Source organism: Pteronotus mesoamericanus, unplaced genomic scaffold, assembly GCF_021234165.1.
Source record: "Pteronotus mesoamericanus isolate MK-2021 breed Mesoamerican mustached bat unplaced genomic scaffold, CSHL_Meso_final contig_41, whole genome shotgun sequence".
NCBI classification, from domain to species: domain Eukaryota; kingdom Metazoa; phylum Chordata; class Mammalia; order Chiroptera; family Mormoopidae; genus Pteronotus; species Pteronotus mesoamericanus.
This window is the reverse complement of record NW_026555152.1, coordinates 7,226,127-7,249,535: the sequence shown is the minus strand read 5'-3', so window position 1 is coordinate 7,249,535 and position 23,409 is coordinate 7,226,127. Positions and strand designations below refer to the sequence as shown.

At 40.9% G+C, this 23,409-nt stretch overlaps 1 protein-coding gene across 1 annotated transcript in view; it reads left to right on the top strand.

Annotated features, from left to right (window-relative positions):
• Window positions 1–23,409, top strand: part of NINJ2 (ninjurin 2) — a 91,505-nt gene that overhangs the window by 59,514 nt on the left and 8,582 nt on the right. The window lies entirely within an intron of this gene.

The window sequence follows — 23,409 nt, the reverse complement described above, 5'->3', positions numbered from 1 at the left end:
AAGTTTTTTTTAAAGTTACATAAATATTAGAGTAAAACTAACAAATGAAAGTTTAACACTTCCATCTGCCCCTCCCCCCACCATCAACCTAATTTCAAACTGTTTCTCTACTTACCAATTTTTTAAAGCTTCTAGCTCCATTTCCCCCATAGCTTTGACTACCCTCATTGCATGTCTCTCAGGACTTAGGGCTCTCTTTAAAGAATGCAGACCTGAGGCAATGAAGCTTGGTAGCAGCTGAGATCCTCCCATTTGCTCAGAAGGTTGGGGGAGTAAAGAAGTAAATGTGAACCCCAGTGCCAAATTGCTTCTGTGCATATTCCCAGGACTCGGAAACATCAGGAGCTGGGGCTGATGCCTGAGATGTATAACCTTGGCACTGGAGGTGTCCTATGCATGGAGACCAACAATGTGAACACAATATGGCACGAGCAAATCAGTGGGGACATCTTGGGAAGGAATGTGAGTCCCCACCCAGGTGTGCTGAGATGCAAGTCTGACCTAGGAAATGAGATGGGCCGCAGACCAAGCCCCAGTGGCAGGCTTGAGAGCCTCCATGTTTCCACACTCAGGTGGGACTGACTGCTGAGGCTACTGAGGCAAGTGGGGTCTAAATGCCAGCAAAAGCATGAACGTGCTGTGAAATCGACAAGCCTCCTTGCCATTGGCAGTCTCCATTCATCTGTAAATAGAGATCATAATACCCACCTTGTAGGACATTGTGAGGATCAGAGATCTCACAGCAGTCTAGCACAGCCTCTGGCTCTCAGTGAATGGTGTCTTGCCAAGGGTCTAGGATCCACCTATTCCTTGGGGCTATGATTCCTGTCCCCTAAAATTTCTAGGATTTAGCTTTGTTCTCATCTCTCAATGAGTAGAATATTTTTTTACCCTTAACAAGGCTTCCTTTACAATATGACTACAAAGTTATACATGATTATTATAGAATCTTTGAAAATTTCAGAAAAACAACACAAGATAAAAATAATCTATTAATCTGACCACTCAGCGAGAACAACAGTTAACACTTTTATGTATATTCTTCCAGTCTTTTGTTCTACGTACATAGTATCATAAAGTACACACATTTAGTGTCCTACTTTGTATCCTAATGAAATTATTTGAACATTACTTATGCCATAAATCTTATATCACAACACTTTAAATAATTAGCATGTAAATATTAATATCCCATAGCATGATTGTATCACAATTATTTAACTAATTTCCTATTGTTAGTTATGTCCCATTTACACTGTTATAAATAGTATCATCATGAACATTCTTAAAGTTAAATCTTTGCACACATTTCTGATTATTTTCCAAGGATAAATTTCTAAAATGGAACTACTGCCTCTAACAGTAAGCATATTTTTAAGGCTTTTGACAAATTAACTGGGAAGGAAATACTTTTAAAATTTTGTTTCATCTATTTATTTTAGTATTTTTCTCTTTTCCTGCTCATAAAAAGAATAAATTCTTGTAAAAAATTCAAGTATTATAGAGATATACAGTAAAAAAGATTCAAAGTTTCCCTTAATTCTGTTGTCCAGAGGTAATGTGCTATTAACAGTTTGGTATGCATTAGGAGTTTCTTGAATGACTCTAATAGATACAGATTAAATCGATGACCACGGTTTAAATGCCTCCCTCCCTTTTGCTTATTTCCCACAAACCTAGGCTGAGTCATGAGTAAGCTCCTCTGAAAGCAGCCTGTGGCTGGGTCCTCACCATTCATACCCCCTCCTTGGCATAGCCCGGTCCGGAAACACAGGCCAGCTCATGCCCTTGCCGGATCCACTGCCAGTCTCCTCACTCTGAGCAGAAAAACAGCAGGAGGTGCACCAGGTGGAGTTGTGGAGATGTTCATCTGATAACATAGGTTCTGGCATTCACCCTCTTGATGTCCATGGGGAAGCGGGTGAGAGCACCTATGATGTAGCCAAGCTGGAATCATCCTTGGGCATACTAGAAACAAGTCACTGGCAAAGTACCACCTGTGCAGACCTACATACACACGGAATTAACAGCCATGGGCTCTCATACGGCATCAGTGCAAAGATTCTCTGTGCTGGCACCTCACTGTCTTCCTATCCTTTAACAAGCTTATTTCCCTACAGAAAACTTATCTTCAGATGCTTGTGAACTGTCTCTGGAGGGAATTTCCCACCTACATAAAAAGGTCCAGAGTTACAAAGAAAATTCTATTGGTGATAATAAGAGGCCCCTTATATTAGAGGAGTCCAATAATACAGTAGAGGGGTGAAACAGGAGAAGGGTTTGGGCCCTCCGGCCTTGAGCAGACCTGCGCCCCACCCAGACTAACCGCACCCCAGTCCGCCCGCGCCTTCCACCAGTCAGCTCTCTTTTCAGAGACATGGGCTCCTGCAACACTCTTCATGCCAATTGTTAATGGCAACTCCAGCTAATAAATTCTCCTGGTTGGCTCCTAAGACCCTATTTCCCATGAAATCTTCTTGGCCAAAGGCAAGAAAAGTAGGGATTTCACCTGGCCCTATTTTCTCTCAAGGTACAATTTTCTTGAAACTTCTTCAATCCATCCTATGTATATGCTACCATCGTTACTTTGTTATATGAATATGTATTTCTTTTTTTTTTTATTTGCCTGACCTATTTTTTACTTGTCTATCCCTTATAACCTTTAAGTCTGTCAGTGTCAGACAACAGCCTCATGTGTTACCATGTTCTCAGTGCAACACTTAGTATCCCAAGTCAACAAAATGGAAGCTCATCTGTAAGTGACTATATGATAATAATAGCAATAGTAAGATTTATTGAGTGCTTACTATGTGCCCAGGCACAGTTGTAATTACTTTACATTCATTAACTCATTTAGTTCTCACAATAACCCTATCGGGAAGGCATGTGAGGAAATCAAGGCACAGAAACGTTAACTGATTTGCCCAAGGTGATACAGGTGTTAGTACCAGACAGTACTCATAAGCTCACAACCTATAACTGCTAACATTTTAGTGTTTAACATTCTGTTTTTTTCCCCTGCGTATATAAAGGCATTGTGATTTATTTTAGAGAATAGGATCAAAAATATACTTAATAGATGTTAAGTGTGTTTCTTTGGTCTATAAATTTATAATATCTGTGGCATGCATTTTAATTTTAAGTTCTTCATGCAATAGAAGTTTAATATTTTGGTATCTATTAATCTTTTCCTTTGTGATTTCTGCCTTTTTTTTTCCTTAATCCTTACCCAAGTTATGTTTATTGATTTTAAAGAGAGAGGAAGAGAGAGAGAGAGAAATGTCAATGTGAAAGAGAAACATCTATCAGCTGCCTCTCGTATGCGCCCCGACTCGGGATCGAATTTGCAGCCTGGGTATGTGCCCGGACAGGAGACCAAACCCGCACCTTTTGGTGTACAAGACAGCACTCCAGCCAACTGAGCTGCCCGTCCAGGGCGTGATTTCTGCCTCTTTAAATGTTTTTTTTTTTTCTTTTCTTTTTTTTAATTTAAGGATATTTGGTATACAATATTATATTTGCTTCAGGTGTACAATATAATGTTTTGACATTTATATGCCTTACAACGTGATCACTACTCTAAGTCTAGTGATCTGTCACCATGCAGATTTATCACAATATTATTTACTATATTCCCCCTCACTTTTTCACCCATCCTCACTCCCTTCCCTCTGGTAACCATCAGTTTGATCTCTGTTTCTATGAGTGTGTTTTTGCTTGTTTGTTTTTATTGTTTTAGATCCCACATATAAGCAAGATCATATGGTATTTGGTTTGTTTTTCTCTGTCTGACATTTCACTTAGCATAATACACTCTAGGTCCATCCATGTGGTCACAAATGGCAAGATTTCATTCTTTTTTATGATTGACTAATATTCCATTACATAGATGCACCACATCTTTATCCATTGATCTATCGATGGATAACTAGATTGCTTCCATATATTGGCTATTATAAATAATGCTGCAATGAAAACAGGTACATACATCTTTTTAAATATGTTTTCACTTTCTTTGGATTAATACCCAGAAGTGGCATTGCTGAGTCACATGGTACATCTCATTGCAGTTTTTTGTTGAATAATTTTTTCCACAGTGGCTGCACCAATATGCACTCCCAGCAACAGTGCACAGGGGTTTCCTTTATTCCACATCCTCACCGACACATGTTATTTGTTGACTTTTTGATAATAGCCATTCTGACTAGTGTGAGGTGGTGTCTCATTGTGGTTTTGATTTCCAGGTCCCTGATGATTAGTGATGCTGAGCATCTTTTCATACATCTGTTGAGCATCTGTATGTCTTTGAAGAAATGTCTCTTCTCTCCTGCCTATTTTTGATAGTATTGTTTAAATTTTTTGTTATTGAGTTGTATGAGTTCCTTATATATTTTATACATCAACCCCTTAACAGATATATCACTTGAGAATACATTCTCCAATTCAGTATGTTGTCTTTTTGTTTTATTGATGGTTTCCTTCACTGTACAACTTTTTATTTATTTATTTTAATTTTTATTTATTGACTTTTAGAGAGAGAGAGGAAGGAAAGAAGAGAGAGTGAGAGAGAGAGAACATCCATTTGTTGTTCCACTTATTTATGCATTCATTGGTTGATTCTTGCATGTGCCCTGACTGGGCATCAAACCCACAACTTTGGCATATCAAAATGGCATTCTAATCAATTGAGCTACTTGATCAGGGCTTGTGGTAAACTTTATGGTTTCATGAAGCCCCACTTGTTTATTTTTGCTTTTGTTTCTCTTGCTAGAGGGACATATCCAAAAAGATATTACTAAGACTACTGTCAGATAGTTTACTACTACCTATTTTTCTTCTAGGAGCTTTATGGTTTCAGGTCTTATATTTAAGTCTTTAAACCATTCTGAGTTTATTTTTGTATATGGTGTAAGAATAGACCAGTTTCTTTCTTTCTTTCTTTCTTTCTTTCTTTCTTTCTTTCTTTCTTTCTTTCTTTCTTTCTTTCTTTCTTTCTTTCTATCTTTCTTTCTCTTTCTTTCTTTCTATCTTTCTTTCTCTTTCTTTCTTTCTTTCTTTTTTGCATTTATCTGTCCAATTTTCCCAACAGTGCTTATTGAGGAGACTGTCATTTCTCTATTGTATGTTCTTGCCTTTTCTGTTGATTTATGCATCTGTTTTTCTGCCAGTACCATACTATTTTGCTTATTACAGCTTTGTAGTATATAGTTTGAAAGAAGCGAGCATAATAACTCTAACTTTGTTCTTCTTTCTCAAGATCACTTAGGCTATTTGTGGTCTTTTGTGATTTTATATTAATTTTAGGATTATTTCTTCTAGTTTTGAAAAAAAAAAGGCCATTGATAGTTTGATAGGAATTGTATTGAATCTGTAGATTGCTTTGAGTAGTATGGTCATTTAAACAATATTAATCCTTCCTATCTATGAGCATAGCATATCATTCCATTTATTTGTGTCCTCTGTACTGTCTTATAGTTTTCAGAGTACAGGCCTTTCATCTCCTTAGTTAGGTTTATTTCTAGGTATTTTATTCTTTTTGTAAATGAGATTGTTTTCTTAATTTCTCCTTCTGATTGTTCATTATTGTCTGGTTTGGGTATCAGGGTAATGCTGGTCTCATAGAATAAGTTTAGAAGTGTTCCTTCCTCTTCAATTTTTTTTGAATACTTTGAGAAGAATAGGTATTAATTTTTCTTTAAATGTTTGGCAGAATACACTTGTGAAGCTCTATGGTCCTGGGGTTTTGTTTGTTGAGAGTCTTTGATTACTGCTTCAGTTTCATTGACAGTGATCAGTCTGTTCAGATTTTGTTTCTTCCTAGTTTAGTCTTGGAAAGTTGTATGTTTCTAGAAATTTACCCACATCATCTAGGTTGTTTAAATTGTTGGCATATAATTGTTCATAGTATTCTTTAATGATGTTTTATTGGTTTCTGATTTCTCTTTTATTTACATTCATATGTATATTCATATATTTGGGGTCTCTTTTTTGCTTAATGAGTCTTGCTAGAAGTTTGTTAATGTTATTTATGTTTTCAAAGAACCAGCTCTTAGTTTCATTGATCTTTTCTATTGCTATTTTTTTTCTATTTCTTTTAGGTCTGCATTTATCTTTATTTTCCCCCTTCCTTCTACTTACTTTGGGCTTTGTTTGTTCTTTTTTTTCTACTTCCGTTAGGTGTAAAGTTAGATTATTTATTTGGGATTTGTCTTGCTTCTTGAGGTAGACCTGTATGGCTATGAACTGTCCCCTTAGAACTGCTTTTGCTACATGTATCGCATAAATTTTGTAAAAGTGTGTTTTCATTTTTATTTGTCTCAAGATAGTTTTGATTTCCTTTTTAATCCATTAGTTGTTTAGTAGCATGTTATTAAGCTCCACATATTTCTGAGTTCTCTACTTTTCTTCCTATAGTTGATGTCTAGTTTCACGACATTGTGGTCAGAAAATATGCTTGATATAATTTCAATCTTCTTGAATTTCTTAAAGTTTGTTTTGTGTGGTCTAATATGTGGTCTATCTGGTAAAATGTTCCATGTGCACTTGAGAAAAAAAATGTGTAATCTGCAGTTTTGGGATGAAAAGTTCTATAAATGTCTATTCAGTTTCGTCCAATGTGGTATTTAAGGCCATTATTTCCTTATCGATTTTCTACGTGGATGATTTAGTCATTGAGGTAAGTGGGTTATTTAAATCCCCACTCTTTCTGAAATACTCTTAACTTCTGCCTTTATATTAGTTAATATTTACCTCATATACTTGGGCACTCCTATGTTAGCCATGTAGATATTTATAATTGTTGTATCCTTTTCTTGGATTGACCCCTTCTTCATTATGTAGTATCCTTCTTTGTCTCTTTTTTACATTCTTTGTTTTAAAATCTATTTTGTCTGATATAAGTATTTTTACCCCAGTTTTCTCTTTGTTTCTATTTGCATGGAAGATTTTTACCATCACTTCATTTTCAGTCCGTGTGTGTCTTATGAGCTAAAGTGAGTTTCTTGTAGGCAGCATATATATTGGTCTTTCATCTTTATCCCTTTAGCCACCCTGTTTTTTGATGGAAGCACTTAGACCATTTACATTTAAAGGAATTATTGACAGATTTGTTCTTATTGCCATTTTCTTAATTGATTTTTTTCCTTTCATTTCTTCTTTTCTTGAATTCATTCCTTTTGATTTGCTGGTTTTCTTTAGTGTTTTTGATTGGTAGGTTTTTGGTTGTTATCAGGAGTTTCTTATATATATATATTCATCTATACCTATAGCAGTCTCTTTTAAGTGGGCATTCACCATACTTTGCCATGTATAATGCACACACAAAGTTTTGTGCGCATTATACCCGGTATTATTATACCCATTATCATACTCATGATATGTAATCATTATACCCATGTATAATGCACATCCTCATTTTTTTCCTCAAGAGTTTGGGCAAAAAAGTGTGCATTATACACCACAAAATACAGTACATTCAAAGGCATCCTAAAATCATTGAATTTTTACTCCCCTTTCCCTGCCTTGTGTCTTTGATGTCATGTTTTGTATCTTTTTGTTTTGTGTATCACCTGAGTATCTATTGTAATTATAGCTAATTTTGCTATTTTTGTCCTGTAACCTTCATATTAAGTTTTTAACAGGTTAATTCACAGTATTTATTATATACTTGCCTTTACTAATGAGATCTTTTTTCTTCCTTGTATTTTCTTATTTCTGGTTATGGCCTTTTCTGCATAAAGAAGACCCTTTAACATTTTCTGTAAAGCTGGTTTAATATGGTGAACTCCTTTAATTCCTTCTTGTCTGGGAAACTTTTTCTATTCTTCAATTCTGAATGATAACCTTGCCAGCTACAGTATTTTAAGTTAGATTTATTTCTCTCAGCACTTCAAATTTTCCTGCCACTCCGTTCTGGCCTGTAAAGTTGCTGCTGAAAAGTTAGCTGATAGCCTTTTGCGTTTTCCCTTGTATGTGACCTGTTCTATTCTTCTTGCTGTCTTCAAGCTTGTCTCTTTATCCTTAACTTTTGCCGTTTTAATTTCAGTGTCTCTTAGTGTGGACCTCATGGGCTTATTTTGCTTGGAACTCTTTGTGTTTTCTGGAGATGAATGTCTGTTTCCTTCTCCAGTTTTCAGCCATCATTTCTTCAAATATACTTTCTGCTCTTTTCTCTCTTTCTTCTCCTTTTGGAATCCCTAGAATACAGGTGTTCCAGAGGCCTCTTCTACTCTCCTCATTTAAAATTTCTTTTTCCATTTTGCTGTTCTGATTGGGTAATTTTCACTGTTCTGTATTCCAGATTGCTAATTTGCTCTTCTGTATTAACTAATCAGCTGTTTGATTGTTTTCTAATGTGTTCTTTATATCAGTTATTATATTTTTCTCTTTGTTGAAGTGTTCTCTGAGTTCTTCTATTCTACTGTCAACTGTATTTGGCATCCTTAAGACCATTTCTTTGAATTCTTTATCAGTCAAATTACTTATCTCCATTTTACTAGGGTTTTTCCCTGGGGTTTTCTCCTGTGCCTTCATTTGGGGTATATTCTTCTGCTTCCCCATTTTGTTTGACTTTCTGTGTTTGTTTCTATGACTTAGATGAAATAGCTATCCGAATCTTGAAAAGGTGGCCTCTGTGTAAACTGTGTACTGGATGGTTTGGGCAGGCCATTTGTAGTCAGAGAGGCCATGTGGGGTTCCTGCTGTGCTGCCTGACCAGGAGTGCGTTCTGAGTGAGGCAGTTTGGTGTGTGAGCGCTTCCTTGCCCTTCTGCTGCAAGCAAGGCTGCCTGGTGCAAGCTAGGTGCCCCAGTGTGCCTGCATCTTCTCTGTTGCTTTAATCGTCTGTTGCCCAAACCAGATCTTGGAGGGGCTTTTCTGAGTTCAGGCATTGCAGTGCCCCACTATCTCTGTAGTTTCTCAGTGGGCTACCCTGCATGCAGGCACTGCCACACTTTGCTAGTTGTGCTCCCTATTTGGGCAGCACAGCCTTGCATATAGGCACACATGTGTGTGCAGGAGCGCCCCACTATCTCCACAATTCTTCTGGAGTGGCAGCCCTGCATGCAGATACATAGCATTTTGCTGGCTGTGCACTCTCTCCAGGTGGGGGAGCCCTGGGTGCACATGCAGCCCAGTGGGTACTCTTAGCTGAGTCCTGCTGCACCCATTGGATCAGTTTCTAGGTGGAGGGACCCTATTGATACATGTTGTGGTGCATTCCTATTCCTGCTGGATTTGGCTTTGAGAGGGGTGGCTGGGAACACACTACAGCAGCCCTGCAGGTCAGCGAGAGAACCCATATAGAGTGCTCACCTGTTATCTAAGTCCAGGGAAAATGTGAACAATGGCACTCACTGGTTCCTCCAGTCCTGGATAGCTTCCTAGCTCCCAGAGAGTTCTCACAGTCCCCCAACCTTCTCTATTCAGTCTCTTTATTTTGTTTGTTGTGTAGAAGCTATTCAGTTGGTTCTGTTATCTCTCAGGAGAAATTGCTCTAAATATTGGTGTACCCTTGATTTTTGAGGGGAGGGGATGAGCTCAGTATCCTCTCTTGCCACTTTTTAATGTTTGTAAAATCTTTCCCCATTACAAGTTTACTATCTTGTCCTCTGGTTTTATTGTTTCTTTTTTTACCTTTAACTATCTAAGCTATTTGAAATTTATTTGATAAATAATGGATCCTTTTGCCTGAAAAGTTTGTGATACTTATTTAACAGTCATTAGATTCTTATTTATAGTAAAATTTGTTTCGAAGTCAACTGATTTGTTCATTTACTTGTTTGTTTAGTATCTTCACCCAAGGACATTTTTCCATTGCTTTTAGAGAGAGAGGGAGGGGGAGAAGAAGGGACGGAGAGAAACATCAATGTGAGAGAAGCATTGATAGGTTGCCTCCTGTACATGCCTGGGCTGGGGATCAAACCCACAACCTTGGTATGTGCTCTGACTGGGAATTGAACCCACAACCTTTTGGTTACGGGATGACACTCCAGGCAACTGAACCACACTGGCTTGGGCTGATCTATTTGTTTAATAGATGTTATTTTGTAAAGCAAATCTTTCCTCTTTATTTTTCCTAAGTGTTCTTAGCAATTTTGCCTTAACATTTTGGCAAACAAACAATAAAATTTTTGCATCAAGTTGGTTTAGCAATAAACCTAATGAATTAATCTGAGAAGAGTTGATATATTTAAGATATTAAAATTTCTAATACCTTTTCATTAAAAAGTCTTTTACTATAATTATAACATATTTACCAGTTTTACTTTTGTTTATTCATAATTTATTTTTTTTTCTTGATTACATTTACAGGGAATAGTTTATTGTACTTTTTTTCAGAAAAAAATTAATCCCAGACTTGATATTCTGTTTTGTAACTCGTTAATTTTTAAGAACCATCTTAATTTTATGCTTTAGGTGTGTTTTATTGTTCTTTTCATAACTTTTCTGAGATGAATTTCAGTTTGTTTATTTTCATTATTTTTTATACTGGCAGCATTAACTTTTAACAACTTTGACCACATCCTATTATATGCTCTGATTGTCATAATTAACTAAACAATCTAATTTTTTTAAACAGCTTTTATGGGGAATAAAATTTATATGCCATCAATTTACCTGTTTAAAGTTCAATGGGTTTTAATATATTTAAAGAGCTATGCAACCACTACCATATTCTAATTTTGGAACATTTTTGTTACTTTTGTTATCAATGACTTCCCATTCTTCCTTCATCCCAGTCCCTGTCAATCACTACTCTACTTTCCATCTCTACCAGTTTACCTATTCTAGACATTTCATGTAAATGGAATTATATAGTACATGGACTTTTGTGTCTGGCTTCTTTCACTTAGCATAATGTTCTCAAGGTTCATCATGTTATAACATGTATAAGTACTCCATTCCTTTTTAGCTGAATAACATTCCACTGTATGGATATTATACATTTGATTTATCTGTTCTTTAGCTGATGAGCATTTGGATTTATTTTACTATGGCTTCTATGAATATAAGGCTAGTATTATCATTCATGTACAAATTTTCATGTGGACATATGTTTTCATTTCTCCTGGGTAAATAGCTAGGAGTGGAATTGCTGGGTCATATAATAATTCTTTAAAAAGTTAACCTTTTTTTAACTTTTTGAAGTATTGCCACACTGTTTTCCAAAGTGGCTGCACCATTTTGCATTGCCATCAGCAGTGAGAGTTTCACATTCTTCTCATCCTCATGGACATTTGGTGTTTCAATCATTCTTATTGTAGTCATTCTAGTAGATTTGAAATGGTATCCCATTAATTTGCAATGACAACTTATGATGACTAATTATGTTGACTATTTTCTTATGTGCTTATTAGATGTTCATGGAGCTTTTTTAGACAATGGCCATTTTAACTGGGTTGCTTGTCTTTTTATTTATTGACCTGTGAGGTTTCTTTATACTTTCTGGATATTAACCCCTTATCAGATAGATGATTTGCAAATATTTTCTCTATTCTCTGAGTTCTCTTTTCCCTTTATTGATGGTGTCATTTGAAATACAAATGTTCTTAATTTTACTGAAGTTCTACTTCTTTTTTTTCCTTTTAGCTCTTATGTTTTTGGTATCATACCTAAAAGAATTATCATGTAATCCAAGGTCACAAAGATTTACTTCTGTATTTCCTTCTTAGTGTTTTATACATGTGGTTCTTTAATTTAGGTCTATGACCTATTCTGAGTTAATTTTTGGATATAGTGTGAGATCAGGATCCAACTTCATCCTTTGCATATAAATATTTAGGTGTCCCTGTGTCATTTGCTGAAAAGATTTTTCTTTCCTTATTGAATTGTCTTGACACCCTTATTAAAAGTCGACTGACCATAGATATGAGCATTTGTTTCTGAACTTTCAATTCTTTTCCATTGATTTATATGTCTATCCTTACGCCAATAGTCTTTTTTTATTGAATTTATTGGAGTGACATTAGTTAATAAAATGATATAGGTTTCAGGTGTACAACTCTGTAACACATCAACTGTATATCGTACTGTGTGCTCACCACCCCCAGTCCAGTCTCCCGTCATCTCCATCCGCCCCCGCGCCCTCTTCTACCTCCCCCCACACCCCTTACCCTCTGCCAATCACCATACTGTTGTCTGGGTCTATGCAAGTAGTCTTGATTATGGTGTAATTGAATTTTTAATTTATTCTTTGGAATATGAAGGTATATTAAAAACATTTTTAAACCTTCAAGTCTCTAGAAACTTTAATATTCAGTTTTATTGCATCACGATCACTTTAGCTTTCATTTGTAGTTTTATTGCACTGTGGTAAAAAAAATTTCAAGAGGCACAGAAACCTAATGTATACTTATTTAGGCTTATAATAAATAAGGCTAAAAATAAATAAATATTAGAATTATAATATTTAGGCTTATAATAAATAAGGCTAAAAATAAATAAATATTAGAATTATAATATTTAGAGCTGCCCTGTTCAATACAGTAACCACTAGCCAAACGTGACTAGACTTAAGCAATGCAAAATGTGTCTAATGTGACTAGGGAACTGAATTTTTAATTTTATTTAACTTTTTCATCACCTTCAAAATATTCCTCACGCCTACTTTCAGTCAATCTCCATTCCTGCCCCTGCCCCAAGCAACCGCTAATCTGCTTTCTGTCTCAGAAGATTTGCCTATTCTGGACATTTCATATGAATAAAATCATACAATTTGTAGTCTTTTACAATACATCTGGCTTCTTTCATTTAACATAGAGTTTTCAGGTTCATCCACGTTGTAGCATGTGTCGGGACTTCATTCCCTTTCATTGTTGAATAGTATTCCAATGTATAAATGTATCACATTTTATTTATGCATTTACCAATTGATGGACAGTTGGATTTAATTTTAATTAATTTAAATTTAAATATGAAAACAGGTAAAATATTTTTTCTTTAAGTACAATTTTATTGTATATGTAGAACTACATTTCTCTTTAACCTTTGAAAAGGTTATATATTAGTATATGAATTGAGATATGCTGTAGTATAAAATTCACACTAAATTTTAAAAACTTGGAATTATGAATATGCTTAAAAAAATAAAATAGAAGAGTGAGAGGATGAAGAAGGTACAGAAACTATCAAACTAAACCTGCAAGATTAACAAAATATGTCCTAACAGTATGACTAAGTTGATTGGGTGTCAGCAAACTGAAAGCTCGCCACTTTGATTTCTGGCCAGGGCACATGCCTGGGTTATGGGGTCAGTCCCTGGTCAGAGGCAGTGTATGAAAGGCAAGTGCTTGAAGTTTCTCTCTCACATCGATGTTTCTCTCCCTCTTTTTCTCTCTCCCTTCCCCTCTCTCTAAAAATAAATAAAAATCTTTATTAAAAAAATTAACAAAATAACAAAATGGAGGGAAGGGCATTAAAAATTGTTTTAATTAAAAAAAAAAAAGAGCATTAAGAATTCAATTCTGAGCCCTGGCCTGTGTGGTTCAGTTGGTCGGGCATTGACCCACAAAGCTAAAGGTCACCGGTTCAATTATCAGTCAGGGCACATGCCTGGGTTGTAGGTTCAGTCACATTCAGGTGCATGTGAGAGGCAACTGGTCAATGTTTTTCTCTCTCTCTTTCTCCCTCCCTTCCCTTCTCTCTAAAAATGAATAAATAAAATCTAAAAAAAAGTCAGTTCCGAATACCTGCCACAATGGTAGTATCCCCCTTGTGTTTTTTAGCAGCACTGTTCTGTTTTGCATGTATGGTCTCTTTTCATCCCGACAGCAGCCAGTGAGGTGGGTAAGGACTATCATCTGTTACCACTTTGAGCCTGAGAAAACTAAGGCTCAGAGAACTCAGCTCGCTCAAGGTCCCCAGCTAGCAAGTATAAAAGCCAGATTTGACCCCACCCTAACTTCAGTCCACATTTTTATACATTATAGATTAATGGAAAGTTCACCAGGAATGCAAACAAAATAAGTGTTTGGCTACAGCCTGGCCTTTAGCTTTAAGGAACAGTTGGAGGGATGAGCAGAACAGGAGGGGCAAGGGGACAGCTTGGTAAAAATAGGGGACCTTTTTTCTCGAAACAACAAGTTATTTCACATGCTACACCTGTTCACTCAGCAATTCGCTCTTTCAGGAGGCTTTCCTGTGGAAATGAGGCCTAGACTCTGCTCCCCACCGCCCCCATCCCTGAGAAATACCTTAGAGTGAAGCCTTCAGAGGCAGCTCCCACAAAGCTTGGCAGCACCCCCAGCCCAGCTACAAGATGAGATAAGCCGTTGCAAGGGACCTGGGGAAAGCAGTTAGCCTGATGACGCCCCACTGCCTCTCAGTGACATCAGTCCACAGCAGACACCATCCCTCCCGGGGAATCAAGGCTCAGTCAAGAGGCCTCTGGTTTTAAGACCAGCTCTGTGGAGCCCGATAGCCCTGCCCTTCTGAGGCCCCTGGGATCAGAATCGCCCCCAGCGCCCTGAGCAGGGAGCAGACATTCAGCCTTGAGCAGGGGAGTCCTAGCGGTGATGACTGAGAGCAAGAAAGGACCTTGTGACAAGAGAGCTGGCAAGCCCTGGCTGTTGACGCGTGCGGGGCTGGGCACTGTGAGAGCGACAGGGCTATTTTTGCCCAGCGGAGTGCTATCGGCAAGCCGCAGGTGAGGAGTGATGCTGCAGGCAGTGCCACTTGAACCTTGCTAAGGGCTGGGCTCCAACAGCCTAAGGTCCTAGAACCACCTTCACTGTAGTTTCACAAAATCCGAGGCAAGGTGAGGGGCCCTGCTGACGGACATCCGGGGACAGGAGTCAGAGAACACGGAGATCGCCACACCGTTTTGAAAAGAGTCACCCACTATAATCTTTTTTCCTCTCCCATCTCCCTGTAATCTTGACCATAATACATTGTTTGCCACCTGCTTGGAAATGATATTGTCCCAGGTTACAATCAGCAGTGAGCATCTGTCAGAGGGGACTTTTGTCCCTGCTTCCAAAAGCCCTGGTGCAAAGGCCGCAGAAGAATATTGTAACTGACATCAGGCAAATGGGCACATGCAGAAGGTTGCCAAAGGTACCCCTCGCTTTACACAAGAACCACCTTCCTGGAAAGTGGTTCTTTCACTGAATCCTGCCGGGGCTGCATCTCTGAGGGTGAGATTCCAGGCAATGAATGCATAGGGGTTGCCACCCAACCCAAAATACAGGGTGTCATCCTTTACCCCTCCCATGCCCACACCCTCAACCTCCAATCATTCAACAACTCCTGATGGCTCTCCTGCCTTAACCTGTCCTTGGTCAGTCCCATTGCCATACCCACTGTCCCTGCTGTGTGCCGGACCCACTGGGTCACCCTTGGACTCCCGACTTTCTCCAGTCCATCTTTTGTGCTACCTCTGTAGTCATCCTTCTAAAATGCTGCAGTAAGGATGTCAGTCATTGAGGAAAACCTTTTTACTGCTCCCCACTGCTCTCGTGATAAAGTCTAGGTACCATATCAGACCTACTAGCCTGTCCCACCCCCGCACCTCTTCAGCTTTCTACCTTCCCTCCCTGGCAAGGGACTGAGTAGGTCCTGAGCTCTGAGCCCACTGCATCCCTGAGATTGCTGACGCCTTGTCTGCTCATCATCAAGGCTGATGGCTCCCACCAGGCTTCCCATCCTTTTCCCTCATTAGAGAAGTTCCTTGAGGGCAGGTGCTGTGTTCATCAGTCTTTATACCCCCAACATCTAGCTTCAGTGCCTGGGACTCAGTAGGTACACCTGCTGCAGTACATGCTTGCAGAATAAATGAATAAACAGGGGAGATGTTTATTATTTATTTATTTATCATATATTTAATTTTATCTTTATTATGTTTTTATGTATTATAAAAGGATGATGTATGTATTGTCAAAAATTCAAAATGGGAAATATATATAACTTAAAGAAATTCCTTATTGTGATACAAATTCCTTCCATATTTTCCCTATGCTAATACTAATGCATGTAATATAAAATAGATACTCTTAATACTTCATTTAGTTTTTACCACTATAGGATCATATCATATTCATAATGACTTTTCTCCCACTAAATACATTTCATATATCTTCCTATGTTATGCACAGGGATCTACCTCGTTCTTTTTAAAGACGTATATAGTATTTCATTGTGTGGATAAAATGTACTTTGATGAGCATTTTCAGTGGGAAAAACCCCCAGAAGTGGACCTATTAAATAAATTATTAAGAATATTTTAAATTTTACTAGATAATTGCCATATTGTCCTTCAAAAAATAGTGTAGTGATTTGGATACATTTGGCAGTAATTTACGTTTACATTCTCATTAAGGGTGTGAAAATGTTTGCTTATCCAACCTCTTCACCAACATTGAGTATTGTCAGTCAATTAAATCCTTGCAAATCTAATAGGAAACACACATACTATAGGCATTTGTGATGCTTCTTCAGTGCTTGTTCATATGCTCTATTTTTCTATTAGGTTCACTTTAAAGGCCTCAATGTGTATCAGGGAAACGAGTCCTTTGTCCTATGTATTGCAGTTTTTCGTCATTTGTTTTTGTCTTCTGATGTTGTATGGTATGTGGTGGTGTAGGGAGTGGCTAGAGCACAGAATCTGAAGGCACACTGATTGATAATCTTGGTTTTGTCTCTAAATCACTAGCTGAACGACTATGGTTTAGTCACTTAACTTCTGGTTCCCCACCTATAAACTGAGGAGTAAGAATAGCACCTAACTCATGGGATTATTATGTGAATGAAATGAGTTAATGTACATAATGTGTTCCTCATAGCTATTATTATTATCATTATTATGCATTCCAATAGTTTTAATTTTCATGCAGTCAAATTTATTGATCCTTTATGGCTTCTGGGTTTCAGGTGATGCTTATGAAGGCTTCCTCCTTTCTAAAGTAAGAAAAATACTCACCAAGGGCGCTGTGTAAAGGAGTCTGTGGGGAATCCATTGGCAATATAGATCTCCCTCCAGCTCCTGTTTTGTTGCCCTGTAAATTAATTTGTTCACACACCAGGGCTTTTTTAAAAGGGGGGACCTATCTGTGTTTACCTCGCGTTCGAGGCAGGTAGCGTTGCCTTTGGGGCACACTGGTTTGGAAAATGGACTGTACTAGCTGTAGGTTCATGTCTAAAGAGTGGGCCTGGGCAGGTCATCCCCTCCCTTCATAAGCCAAACAACTTCTACTTGTCAGTAAGTGCCAGCCTCACACCAAGTTTCCTACACTGAAGGAGTTCACAGTCCAGTGAGACAACAGACTAGTCATGAGGTGGAAGGTGTTATTGAAGGCCTCATGGTGAAAATAGCATCCTCGATGGAAGGAAGAGCTTACTGGGTGAATGGCAAGGAGGGATGCAGAGGACATTCCAAACAGTGGGGACAGGATGTTCAGTCACTGCTCTACAAATATGTACCTGCCTACAATGCATCAGACCCTCTAGCTACTCCTGTAGGAAAGCACGGGGCAGGGAGGACAGGCTGTGGTGTTGGAAAGAGGCACGAGATGAAGAGTAGTCAGAGGCCAGGTGATAGAGCATCAGACTAAGACTTCTCATCTCAGCTCTAGAACTTAGCTAGTCAGATAGTCTGAAGAAAGTGACTTCACTTCTGGGGCTCACTGTGCTGTGCTCATCATTAATCTGCAGCCTCCGCTTACATCCTTAGGCAGCTGTGCCAATTCTATATAATTACCCACACGCAAACATTCTGTCTTGTACAACTAAATGATTTAACACCCCCAGGGCACTCTTTTGCGGGCTGCTAACTGAAGTGGTTCCTGCCTAGGGGGTTTCACTGTGGGTTCAGCCTGAATTCCTTCCCAGTTCCTCCAGAGCCTGCCTCCTGCAGAGGGTACAGCTTCCTGTTGGAGCCCAATCTCCGGGTTCACAGTCCCGCCCTGTAGCCTCAGTCTTGACTCCCGACTCTCCCTTGTCTCTTTCTTGACTCGGGTCAAGACTCTACTTCAATATTGTTGAACCCTGGCAAAGACACTCCATAGGGAGGGCCAAGCCTCCTACCCTGACAGGTTTTTAATAGCAGGATTAGAAATTGCCCCCTGGCACCTACGGTGTTCCTTTCGCCTTGTTTTCCTCAGACATTTGCATGGTCCCTTCTCCGTCCCTGGCAATTCTACACTCTGCTCACCAGTAAGGGTCAAAGGTTTAGAGGCTGAAGGGGTACTCCACTCCTCCGCACACCGCTAGAGCCCAGTGAACAGCGTCCTCCAGTGGGAGGCAGTGGTTCTCTCGAGCAAGCAGGGTCCTGGAGGTCTGAAGACCACTGTAGAGGACAGCCCCACACCCTGGGCCTTACAGTCCAGTGCAGCGGGCACCGAAAAAGGCACCTGGCTCATAGGGAAAGGCACTTGATGGAAGTTGCAGAAATTTGTGTTCTGGTTTCAGCACAGTCTAGTTGTGTGACCTCGGGCGGGTCCCTTGCCCTCTCTGGTTCTTAGTTTCTCCATTTGTAAAATGAGAGGGCTGGCCACAGGGCAGAAATGAATGCCGGCTGGCAGACAGAAGTGTGCACAGTTTCAAGTTGAAGGTCTTTCAGTGGGGCCGGCACTTCCCAGTGAGAAACGTTTCCCTCCGCTCCCACCACTGAAGGCGCCTGAGCTTGTGTGCTTTGCTGGGACCCCGTCCTGGCCCTTGGGAAACTCTCTGGTGTCTTGGCCCCTTTATTTAAGAGGCAGAGCACTCCACTGTTCACCAAAGGGAATAGCGAAATACACGATCTGACTACTTTATCCACCTTCTCAGGCCAACCTTGACCCAAGATGCCAACAGTGAAACAGCCACTGGGTTTCCCAAGGCCTGTGGTCCTCTCTGCAACAAGAAATCATAATACTTTTCTCCTACACTTACTGGTAGCCTGGGCTGGCTCCACAGGGCCTGTTCAGAAGGGCCCAGCACTGAGAAGAGCCCCTACTTGGTTTAATGCTCTGCTGTGGCCATCTTGAACTTCTCAATAACTTTGAACTTGTGAGCCCACATGTTCACTTTGTACTGGACCCTGCAAATTACAATGGGTTACATTATACCCATTTGGAAACCTTTACCAGCTTGTTTCTCAGTCTAGCCCATTAGGGTATTGGTTCCCAAGGCAAGGACTCCGTGATGATCAGAGGAAGGACATTCTAAAGAAGCCTTTTTGTGCTTCAAGATTAGGCTGATATGGCATTGATGCCCCTGAGGTCTCCACTGAGCCTCCTGGGTGGACGTCCTCCTGCTTTCTCTCTTCATTGGTATACCTCACGTGACACCTGGCCCTTCCTGCAGTTCATCACAATCTCCCCATCTAAATGATCACTTCTCTGCCATGCCCTCTGTGTCCTGGTTTGCCTAAAATAGATAGACGTTCATTCAATGTTTGTTGACTGACTGGAAAGCAAACAGAGCTATCTTCTCAGAACAAGAGTACAGGGCCCAGCACACAGTGGATGTTCAGTCATCGCTGCCGATTGACACAGTGGGCCAGGTTGTTACAGCACGTGGTGGTGCCCGTGCCAGTGCCTCAGCCAAGGCTTCACACGGACGATCACACTCTCCACTTACTACCAGTGAGGACAGAACCGCTGAGGCCCAGACTGGTGTCTCTGCCCCACAGGGCTCCCTGGTATGGAGCCAGAGGAGACAGTTGCTACCCATCCCTGTGGTTCCAAAATGCCCTGGGGGGGAGTTATTAAGAATCCCTGGTACTTGCAAAGTACTTTAAAGTTTGCAAGCCACTTTCACAAACATTATCCTCAAACTGTCCAGTAAGTGAGGACAAACACTTCAGTACCAATAATGTGGTTGCTGTTTAAACATTTTTTCTTTTACTGCTCATGATCACTGAGGAAAAATTTTAAAATACAGATAAAGCAAAAAGGAAAAGAATACTTCAGATCTTAGTGCCTACAGATGATCTAATGCTTTAGTCCATATCCTATCAGATTTATCTATGTATATAAATACATATCTTTAAAAGTAGGACAACACTATTGCTGTTTTTATAATTTTATTACCCCCATTTGGCTAGGTGGCTAACAGAGGTCCCAGGCCACACAGCTATTGGGGGCAGTGCTGGAGCTGAGTGTCTACACCCCTGACCCAGGCTGCTGCTCACACTCCAAAGGGGACCAGAGAGCTTGATGCCTCCATCTTAGGGCTGTGGGAATGGAGCCCAGCAAAAGAGTGTTTGCTTTGATTGCGTTTAGGAGGAAAGACCCCAGAACTCTCCCGCAGTTCACCATGGTGAGGCTGGGCTGGGCTGGGCTGGGCCTGGCCGCTCAGGAGCTCCTACCTGTGCAGAACTGGACTTTGCCTCACAGTAAATAGTCAGGGACAACAGGGGTCAGCTGTCAGGCAGGGGGCCCAGAGGGAGCAGGTGCCAGGTGGCAGGATCAGCCTGTACAGGACTGACCCCAGAGAGCAACTGGATATCTGTTTGGTGGCCTAGGAGGGCTCATGCTCTTTGTATTTTTAGAAAGGGAGTAAGGACACTGCAGCGACGACAAGTGCTTTGTTGCCCCGGGGCATTATCCCGAGCTGTAGAAAAGGTGTAACCAGTCTGGTTTGGGGGAGAGTGGCTGAGGGCAGGACTAGCCTGCCTACCTTCTTTCCTCCTTCCTGAGCACAGGCACGAGGAATGATTCCCTCAGAGCTCTGGCCTTCCAAGAAGATGGTAAACAGCAAGAGCAAAACTGGGGCTTGCAAAACAGCACAGTGGTTAAGAGTTTGTACTCTGGCCTCAGACAGATCTGGGTTCAAATCTTGAGCCTCCTATCAGCAGCTGTGTGACTTCAGGCAAGTTACTTACTCTCTCTGAACCTGTGGTTCCCCTTGTGCCAGCACATGGTAAATACTGAATAAATGCAGTTATTAAAAGAGAGGCTGCAAATTTGGAAGAATTCTGGAGCGTGGGCTGTCTAACATGTCCACCTGCTGTGGACATAGCTTTGGAGAGTTTGACATCTCTTTTGTGTATAGACTAGACCATACACCAGCCCCTTGCATTGGAGGGTGAGAGGATGGGAGGGGTGGAGGGATGGGAGGGTGGGGGATGGGGGTGGGGGTGGCACCCTCTCATTTTATTAAAAAGGAGGCTGAGAAGCACAGAGGCTACATGACCTGCCAGAAGCACTGAAAGAAGAAATGGCAGCCAGACTCACTTCAGACCACTTGTCTGTAAGCCGTTCACTCAGTCTTCATTTTCCCCAGACCCTGGCCCACAACATCGGAGCTGCTGCTTGGAGTGCAGGAGCTGGGGCTGGGAGAGGGTGGGATTTCCCACTTCACTGCTGCTTTCAAGCCCTGAGGAATGGAGGGAGAGGAGGTGTGAGAACCCAGGCGGGATCTGCTGGGCCAGGATGGGGAGAACAGGGGACTCCTAGGGCTGGGCTGCAGGGCAGTCCTGGCAGGCCGCTTCTGAGCGCAGGCTGCTTCTGAGCGCAAGCCTCTCTGGGTTGGCTGAAGCCAGCAGGAGACACCTGCTGCAGAGCTGGCCGACCCCGGCTTGGACCTAGCGACTCCTCTCAATCTTGATTTCACTGCCCCTGGAGCTGGAGCTGGGCTTCTTCCAATGAGTATAGCAGCTTCTCTTCCTCCTCTGTAGCCTGTCTCCTCTATGCCAGGACCCAGGAACTGCCAACCACAAGGAGAGTGGGCACACACACTAATGCTGTGCTGAAGTACCGAGGGGCGTCGGGAGTCCTCATGTCCCTGTAAGATAGCCATTTCCTGGATGCCACAGCAGGCTCCATAGAAGAGGGTCATGGCACACAGGTCACCATGTCCTGCCTCTTAAGCCCCTTCTGAATAAATACAGGGGGTGACAAATGCATCATTCATTCAGCATGTCAGGCCAGGTGCCAGGCTCTGGGATACAGCAGTGAATGGGACAGATGAAGTCCTTACTCCTGTGAAGAGTATCTACTGGGGCAGGATTGCAAAGGCCTTATCATCTCCTGGCTTCCTGTTATACACTTTGTTCTCTGCTAAGCCTTGTCATTTTTAGGGGAAGAGGAAAACAGGGATTTAAGGATCTTTGTTGTATCCTAGATGCCTAGCACACTATAACTGAAAACATGTTTGTTGAACTGAACTGGGCAGGAATCTTGGCAGGCTCTCCGCAGGGCTGGGTGGAGTGGGAAATTCACCACTACCTTCCCTTTTTCCCATCTCGGTGTCAGATACGATCTATTTCATCAGGTTTCCTCACCTAGGCTGTAAGCAGAGATTGTAGGCAGAGTTTTTATCGCTTCTTATTCTAACTGTATGAAATTCCAAGGGAAAAGTTGTCGCCTTTTGGAAACATACAGTATACGAGGGACATACAAAACTCACATCCACCATCATGTAGAATGTTGATATTTTGCTTTATAATTAATTGTTCTGAAAGTCATATTTACTTACCTGTGTTTAGGCCTCCTACCTGCATTTAGGTTCCACCACAAAATCTAAGGTCCTTCTAAACCAGAAAAGACTCAAGAAATACTTCTGAGTGGAGACAAGGTAGGGCGGGGCGGGGATCTAGGAGAGCCGTATCAGAACGTTACAGACGGGCCATGGTCAGCAGCTGGGCAGCAACAGACACTGGGGAGATGAGCTGCTGGAGCAGGCTGGCTGCTGGCGCAAAACACCTGAACACTGTTCCATGGAAAGTTCTAGAGAGACTATCTAGACATACTTTAGCCTGGTGTCTACCTTTGAGTTTACACCGTCTATGCTCCCAGGGACTGTATCGGGGAATGGTGAGGGATGCAGGCTCCAGAGCCCACCTGGGTTCAAATCCCAGCTCTAATACTTAGCAGCTGGGCAATCCCATGCAAAATGACTGAATTGTTCTGAGCCTTGATTTTCTCATCTGTAAAATAGGTGTTGTTAAAAGAATTCAATGACAAAATCCATATGAACATGTCTAGCACTGAGCTTACAGGAGAGTAAGCACTGCCAACGAACGCAGTTTGGCAGAATGGTGCAGACCGAAGGCCCTCAAACTTGGGTTTGCATCAGAATCACATGAAGGGCTTGTTCAAACACAGACGGCTGGGTTCCACCCCAGTTTCTTATTCGGTACGTCTAGGGTGGAACATGAGAATTTGCATTTCTAATAAGTTCCCAGGTGATACTGTTGCTGCTGCTGCTTCAGCACCATAATTTAAGAACTATTGGTATATAAAAGAAACAATAGATTTAGGATTTTGACACTGGGACCATTCCTTAGTATTTGGTGACTTTGGGAAGGCAATCTCCTTAAACCTCAGTGTCTTCACTTGTAAAATGGGACTATAAATACCCACTTCGTTGGGGTATGCCTGAAATGCAGCATTATCATTATTTAGGTACTATTGTTTAAATTTTAGCTCAGTTTGTTGGCCTTTGAAAGATGAGTCAGATCACAATAAGCAGGGATGGGCTGGGTAGGCTT